Consider the following 9,495-nt stretch of genomic DNA (forward strand, 5'->3'; position numbering starts at 1 on the left):
ATAATAAGAGCATTGTGCCTGGTTTGGCTTTGGCGCACCTCGAAGACTCTATCCCCATGACTTTCAGACCCATATGCAACCCATGTATATTTACCAATTAAATCATTCATGCATATGGCAAGTCATCGGAATGGGTAGAGATGTTGACGTATATCAGTGGCCAAATGGTCCAAACAACAACTTGCTACTGATCGTGCTGGTAACGCAGGTTGTTGAAACCTGTATCGATCGATTACTGCAGATGAACATAAAGTCTAGACCATGCGTTTCAAGCGCTGACTAGGACTCTGTGTGAAGATCGTTTTTGATCGACTTGATCGTTTTGTAAATCAGCCCCCATGTTTTTTATTTGTTTTTAAATTATCTGTCCATTTCTGCTAGCAACATATCAAACTCAATTACGCTGATTGTTTCATCTTTGATTTGCAGTTAATACAGGTTACTGAGCGAATTGCAATTAATCTGTGCCGCTGCAAGTAATTCTGCATAAACACATACTCTTGAATGGAGTCGTATCGAAAACAATTTGATATCACCGCCAGGGAATTCGGTTACTATTGAAATCGCCCCGACAGTGACTCCGGTGAACTTAGAATTCAATGTAAGAAGCTGAAAGTGTGAATCAATAATTCCGGTATAATCAACCTTATTATAAAAACCTAGTACGCAATATTGTAGTCTGTACCAGAGTATAAAGTTCATTTCCATACCTTTTTAAATTATATACATTTTTGTATAGGTTCCCACTACTTTATCAGCTTTACGGCAAATACCATCAAACTTTAAATATAATTCCATTCAAGCGACTTATAAGTTCCGATACAGGGCCGTATCCCGATTGTACACTTAGTAAGCTTGTTTTTGGATCTTTCATTCATTCATCCATATATATATATATATATATATATATATATATATATATATATATATATATATATATATATGCAGAGAATATTATTTGTATGGAGAGAAACAGTTAATTAAGGCCAGAGTAAGTATTTAAATGAATAGCACAAAGTGTTTGAACAAATGTGTGTAGGAATGGGAGGGAGATGAAATATTAGTGACCGTATTACGTTTTCATATTACGTTTTCATTGATTTCAACTATGTCGTTGCTAATCTCCATCTTATAACTTTATATAAAGAATAATACTAAGAACATAATGAGTTTTGATTGGACACAGCTAATAATTCAAGGCATCAAAGTGCAACCTGTATGACGAATATCATGATAGAAAACCCTACAAAACTTGCACAGTTTCACGAATGTTTTCCGTTATTAGTGTGTGTCGAATGACATTGTCCTATTCTGTACTGATGAGGATTCTAATGGAATATCAATGTCAGTATTTCATAAGGTCATGTAAATATTTTTGGAAGGGAAGTTACCGATTCTTCAGCTTTACAGAGCGGGTGTTTTCGCATGCTGCGAAACAACGTCTTATTCGATGAATATTGGAATAATATTTTATGTTTGGTTTGATGTCAACATACTTTAATCACAGACGATATCACGCAAGAATATAACACGACGGATTGCGAGTATTTGAGTCACAGAAGCATGTTTATGTTTATTTCGAGTTTTGTTCATATCGAATATAAACTTTGATAATGTTACTGAAGAGAGCTATGGGGCAGAAGATTCAATAAATTGTTGAAAGCTGACGAGATATTAAGATATTACGTACATTCTCTATTTAAATAACATCAAAGAGTACCTAGTAAATATTTTCGTCAAACATATACGACCCTGTCTTAAAAATAAAATATGAAAGAATTGGTTTTGATGGGAAAAGCATAGTTACATAGCTAGTGTATTTAAATTATAAAAATAAAAAAAAGAATTAAAAAATAATCCTGTAAGACGATGAGTGGTTTTCAAACGCTCGCCTCCTTTGTCTGCCTGTTTTCAGGCCTCGGACACTAGCCTACTGTACGTCGATGGTTTCTTTACGGTGCTTCCGGTTTTCTTCCGCCATCGATTAATGAAGCTCGAACCATGATGACAACAGTTTGTTCCTTGTTTGAAATATTATTGTAAAAAAATATATAATTGTTTATCACCAATTCCAATATCAATAGGTTGTAAGTGTAGTAATAAGGCTTTGTTGAAACTATTTAGGGAGAAAAAAAGAATTTGTAAAATTTTACTAACATCGCATCTTATTATAGAAACAGGTACTAAATTTGAAACGACTGTCTGACCCCATCGTATGAATAGACGCAACACTGACTATTATATTATCTGCTGGAAGCCAGTTGTTTACAAGTTCTACTAAATGCCGTGTTAATATACAAATGCCCTCAATATGTAGCCTGGTCTGCATCTGAGCATGACCCTATTTTGCAACCGTTGATGTTCTAATAAACTGTATTGTGTTTGACTGAATTTCAGAACTTAGAGTAGGATTGCTCTCTCGATTATTATTTCAAGACTTCCATTTAGAGTACAGGCATTAGACTGCCTGTAAACTATTGGCACTCCTTACTTTCCACAACTTGTCACTGCTGGTCGACATATGTATTACCAATCATCGCTATGCTTTACAGCTCTTTTCGTTAGGTTAGGTGTTACTCAATATTTCGAATACTTCTCAGTACAGGAAGTCGAAGTTACAGTTTATGTGTTATTAACAATAGTTAAATTAAGCTTCTTTACGTCATTTATCCATTATACGGTCAAAGGTGATCATACAGTCGTTTGAACAACTGGTTCATACATGTCCAGTTTGAAGTGGAACAACTATTTCTAAACGTTATCATACATGTTAGCTGATCAAAGGGTCAGTCTTCGCTTCATTGACATAGGTAAACTCAATCACTTGTCTTTTAGATCAGTCACAGTAGCTCTAATAGATGGGTGATAAACATTAAAATGCATAATATTGTTCCTAACTCAGGAGCAAGCATCCAGAAAATCCGGAGATCGTAAATGGTAAATAACAGTATTGTGTCTGCCACATCTGATACTGGGAATATACAAACAGTAGTTATATGTTCTATGAGTGTTTAAACATAATTTAGAAATATAAACTTATTTAAAACAAGCAATTGTAGATGTAGCATCACTTGTATTTGTTAGCCATACTAATTTGTTTGTAACCTCCACAATTTATTCTGTTTTGCCTACTTAACATAATCTGACTTTGCGAGTACATCGCAAAGTTATGCATTCGAAATAAACTAAACCAAAAGCCTTGACAAAGGCAATATTATATATCAGCTGTCTTCTGTAAAGAAAATAATATGTAGACTGAAAATCCGGTGAACGGACCGTCCACTGTGGATAATAAGGGTGTATACTTATATTTCAAATCATTTAAGGGCGTTAACACCAGAGTAAATGTTAAAATATTTGCCACAAGCCACAATTTCCAACATCTACCCGCACCCAAGACACACTAATTTGTATATGAAATGTTTAGAATTCCACAAACTTCTGAATATTTTACCAATGTAACCGCTCTAACAAGAATATAGGAATTTCAATAGATAAGCACAATCGAATTAATACAAACCAAGGATAAAATTTACTGTGTATTACCTAGAGCCATATGGGTATTGAGAAAAGACGTTTAATCTGGTAAATAGAAAGGTGGATATTTGAAGATTAAGTTCATTTAAAAGAGAAGCTTGTCCATACTTGATTGTCCATGATACAAATTTGAAAGAGTTTGCACGCATGAAATATTAATTGACCCAAGCCAATATAGTACGTATATGTTAGTCTTCTTTATCTGACAGGCTTTGCGCACATAGTTATACCAGCAAAGTTCAAATTCAAGACCAATATTTCATTACGATTAGCAAACACAATAACAGATCTTAAGGCGTCCAAGGTCTTTGAATGCTAGCTATATTCCAATGATTGATTTATGATAGTTATTTTACTTTCGTAATCAAACTTTACAAAACTAAGTTGTCAGTTTTGGGATACTTACATAAGACACGTATGTTTATTTCTTTTTATGAGGGGTTGGGGATCGGTTTGAAGAAATAAGTAACATCCAGCTGATGCAGTATGCAAATGTACTTCGTTAATTGGAAATATCTGTTATCGCATAGAACGATATGTTGGCACAAACCATAAGTAACATTGTGTACATATTTAATAAAGTAAACTTTTTCAGATTCTAAAATAAATTTCACAGAAAAAGGAAATTAGTGACAATATTGTACGTAGCCGCACTTACTGCCCTTTTTTGGTCCGAAAGTGGAAACCTTTACATTTCGGAAATCATTACATGCTTAAGAGCGCATACCGCTTAATTGCAAAAATGGCAAAATATATAAAAGTAGAAATATACATTGGGAGTACAATTCAGGAAATAGCTGTTGTCTCCTTGTAAAGACGGCCTTCCACTTGATAATTGGGAAGGAGGGTTTATTGCGGTGGTTCAAAGTATAACTTGGCAAACTTTCAAACCAAATTTAACACCCTATCCAATGCCTCGGGGAAGCACCTCCTACTTCGTTCTGTGATTGGCCAACGCATACCTTCCTCTATTATCTGCATTATGTTGACGCAATTATTTGTGGATGTATTTATGGTGATATATATATATATATATATATATATATATATATATATATATATATATATATATATATATATATATATATATATAAGATCCGAAGTCACGGATATAGATTGCAGATAGCGAACTGGAAACTAGCTGATACAATTGACCACACGTCTGGAACGAAAGCGAGGGTAAATAAACAGTTTATAGAAGAAACCAAGCTGGTTTCATTCAGAACACTCTCACGCTAATTGAGAAAGGAACCTGTTTCCAGCAGTGGATCTTACGTGGACGAATTAGGTAATGTCGAATTTCAAGGCTCATTATCATTGCTTTAAATTTTAGATCAATGAAATTTGTTTCGGTGGTAAGTATTCGGAACACAAGCTTCGTTGCATCTTTATTGGGTTATACTTCGAGAAAGGTAGGCAACGAAATTTAAGTTTAAAGACCTATATTCGTGAATCGATCTACCTATTTATCCATCTATCATGAATCATTTGTTCATGTGTAGACAATTTCTGTGCATGAATGTTATGTCCATATTGTATCCTTGTGTAACCACATATAGCTTTGATGTTACTTCTATATGAAATCCGAAATCCGTTTATTTCACGTAGGGCCTTTGCACCATTATGATGGGGACTTGAAAGTTTCTTACAAATATCGATTACATTTTGTTAGTGTAATACGATGGTGTAAAATACAAAGAATATACTTTGAGATTTGAGGATTATATGAGTGACGGGAGTGAGTTCTCCTCTAGATCTTACTTTGAACATAACAGCTTGCTAGTAGTCCCAAAGTTAGCTCCTTTCTTCGCTGTCTGTAATCTACAACGTCAAAATGGGTGTTGATACTAGATCCGTATAACTCAAATAAACCTATGGTAGATTCAGTCGACAAGTTCGACAAACCAAATACCGGGAGTAGCGAATATCTTAGACATAATTCGTACACGACTTCGAACATGACAAAGCTGCTCCGAAAACTTTCACCTAGTATGATAGACAGAAATATATTCTGAACTTTTCAACCAATGATTGACAAGTGGACAGCTCTGTTGGAGTGCATCGTATGTGTGTGTGTTCAATATACTTAGCATACAATTTGCTCTAATCTCTAGAACGAAGCGGACCGATCAGACAAAAATTGAAGCTAAACATAGATGTCAAACATCGATACATATCACATGTTTCCTGATATTCATATTAATTAAAACTTCTCAGGTCTCCTTAACAACAAGACGCACACGTCAAATGTACATAGTTTTCTACTTGTACACTATATGTCACGAAAGCTACTTGCATTGCTTGGTCATGTAGTTTGAATACAGCAGCTTTCGGTATGCTTTGTGTCGATGTCTAAAAGCAGTTGAGCCACATACCATGAATGAAACAGACCCATGAGATTTGGCGATCACCTGAATAAGAAAGCGTTGACTATACCGAATATACCTAATACTCATATAATTTATCTGCTTTTGAAATTAACAACTATTGTGTGAACTGTTGTGCCGTAAGAAAGAATATCCTATGGCACGTATGTTGTGATACAATATCCAGTTAATCGATGTGAGGGAAGATGATTCCAATAGCATGTCCTACGTAACGATATTGCACACGATGGGTCCGGTACAATGTCACTTATTTTATTGTCTCATTTATTTTTGTATAGCTAACCTTGTTATCGTATGATTTCCACGAGTTTCGTGTCAAATATAGGGGTGATAGCCCTCTGATGAAACTTGGACGTTTGAGATAATAGCTACAGTTTTGATGTCAATGTTACAATGTATAATGTAAAAGACATCACCTACACTAAAACATCCTTGCATAATATAATATAACATCAGAGAAAACAAGCACGCAATACAAGTCAGAATCCAATCAAACAATCTCAGTTTTCTTCATGCTCTATATTGTGAACGATACAGTAAAGTGGGTGTCTCAACTGGTTTTATTTATGAGTGTTTCAATTTTGGGCAATCGACAAGTCATCTAGACTTGCACGGGAAAGTAGACGCTCCTGCCTTGCACGAATCTTGCAGTTATGGAAAAATAGTGTTATGTTAACGCGGAATCACTGGGCGGACGAACTTCGGAGACGAAGTCAAAGACCAAGCGGGAAGTCTGCCAAAGAGCTCAACACTGACCAAGGAGAAAAACCAGGATGGAGGAAATCGGCTGTGGTCAGGCTGGAGAGGGTTGAGCTCCGCCTGGCGACAGCTGCCCTTGACACACCACATGAAAAATGACAAACATTACCAATCACATACTGGCTTGGTCATCGCCCGGTTCAACAAGGGCCTCGCCTTTCGTCGTGTACCAGGGCTGAGGTGGAAAGTATATGACTGATACTCAAAGCAGCAAGATTCGTTTCGGGAACAACATCGCCATTGGCATCTGGAATGTGAGAACATTGAGACCAACAGGAAAGCTTGAGGAGCTTACATATGAAATGAACAGATACCGCTGGAACATCCTATCTTGGAATGACACAAACTGTACTTCAGTAGCAGAGAAGACAAACACGAGCAAGGAGTTGGGATCCTTGTACACAAGGACAGTGTGAGTAATGCCATGGGATGTCTGCCAGTATGCAGCCGGTTTATTGCCATCCGTCTCAGGGCAACTTCATTCAACATCACCCTACTACAGACATACACCCCAACATCAGGCTATGATGATGCGGATGTGGAAGACAAAAGGCATTCTGGTTGTGCAAGGTGATTCGAATGTCAAGAGTTGCGAGGACGCTTGCATGAACTGGACAAGAACATGAGAGTGCTGCTGAAATGCACGGGCAAATGAGATTGGACTGAGGCTCCTGAAGTTCGCTAGTTACAGCGACCTTATGCTCGAAAACACCTTCGGCCAGCATAAAGTATACAAACGATGGAAATGGCACAGCCGAAGCGGAGACCATCTCAGTCAGATCGACTATATCATGGTGAAGAGACGTTTACAGTAAAGTATAAACATAGCCAAAACTAGAAGATTTCCCGGAGCTGACATAGGAAGTGACCATGATCTGGTGATGTTGACCTTCTGGCTACATCTAAAACAGGTCAAGAAATAGAGCTACACCAGAAGAAAATTTGATCTCGAGAAATTGAAGGATCCTGAAGTAGCAAAAGCCTTCCAGGCAATGATTGGTGGGAATTTTGCACCACTCACCATCCTCAATGCTGACGATACCGACATGGACACGTTGATCACGACCTTCAATACAGCAACGACCGAAACAGTCAGCGATATCCTCGACAGACATCGCCAAGTCAAGGCACTCTGGGTCAAAGCTGAGATTCTGAACCTGTGTGGCAAGAGGAGGGAAATGAAGAAGAAAAAGAACGATACAAAAGGGGCAGAGCTGTACAAGGAAGTGAACCGGGAAATGAAGAAAAGCTTGAAGAAAGCAAAATAGAACTGGATAGAAGAAAAGTCCCAAAACATTCAGGGAAACTTCAAAAGGAACAACATCAAGAAAGCATACCAATTGGTCCATGTTCTAACAAGCACAAAACAACGGCGGATTACCTCCTTACAGGACAAAGCTGGAAACTGCCTCACAGAAGAAAAATATATTCTGAAATATGGACAGAGTACTGCGCAGAATTTTACAACCACGGTACCACGCTAGATCCAAAGGTACTGAACGTCCGTCCAGCAACTAACAACGACAACCACCATATCATACGCGAACAGGTAGCAGCAGTGAGATCACTGACAAAGTGTAAGTCAGCAGGAGTAGGCAACATCTCAGCAGAACTAATCCAAGCTGGGGAGAAGCGCCCTCGCAAACATCTGCAATAAGATCTAGCAAACAGGGATATGGCCATCGCCATGGACCCAATCACTGATTTTCACCCTTCCCAAGAAAGGCAACTTGCAACAATGTCAAAACCACCGTACAATCAGTCATATAATGGCATCCAAGCAAAGTCATGTTAAGGATACTGCTGAACAGACTAAAACCACAGGCTGAAAAGATCATTACCGAGGAGCAGGCGGGGTTCAGAGCAGGGCTCTGCAAAATATAGCAGATCTTCAGCCTCATGATATTATGTGAGAAGTACCTCCAACACCAATAAGATCTAATCCACGTCTTAGTGGATTTCAAGAAGGCATTGACACGGTAGGGCATGCAGCCTTGTGCGCGACCATGAGACTGTACAATAGCATCGCCAACCTCATCAAATTAATATAGCGCCTCTACGACAAGGCCACAGTGCAGTATACTTCAACGGCAGCATAGGGAACTGGTTCAGAACGACATTCGGAGTCAGACAATTCTTTCTGCTCTCTCCCACGCTATTCAACATCTTTCTGGAGAGAATCATGACAGACGTGCTTGATACGCATACAGGACAGTCAGCATGAGGCAGAACAATCACAAACTTACGTTTTGCTGATGACATTTATTGACTAGTAGGAAATGATCAAGAATTAGCAAGCTTAGTATAGAGCATTGACAATACCTCTGTAGCCTATGACATGGAAATTAATGCAGAGTAGACCACAAAATGACCAGTAACGTCAAGGGCATCAGCACTGACATCAGTGTCCAATGTACAAAGCTATAAACAGTCCACCGATTCAAGCATTTTGGACAACTGTAACAATTGAAGCATTCAAGCCTGAACTACTCTCAACGATTGCATAGGCATATGCAGCTCTGACGAAACTAAAGCCCATCTAAAAGGACAAGAACGTCGCACTCAGCTCTAAAGTCAGACTAAAGCCCTCACTGGTGATCTCCATATTTCTTAACGCCTGCTAATCATGGACTATAACAGCGGATTTGGTGAAAAAGATACAGACTACAGAGATGAGATCTTTCCGATAGATCTTCGGCGGCACATACAAAGACCAATGAAGAAATACGGCAAAGCATAAGACAAGCCATTGCACGTCAGGATGACCTCCTGATCATAGTGAAAAAATGGAAACTGCAGTGGTATGGTCATA

Source organism: Sinohyriopsis cumingii, unplaced genomic scaffold (assembly GCF_028554795.1).
Source record: "Sinohyriopsis cumingii isolate HCF-2022 unplaced genomic scaffold, ASM2855479v2 utg000273l, whole genome shotgun sequence".
NCBI lineage: Eukaryota > Metazoa > Mollusca > Bivalvia > Unionida > Unionidae > Sinohyriopsis > Sinohyriopsis cumingii.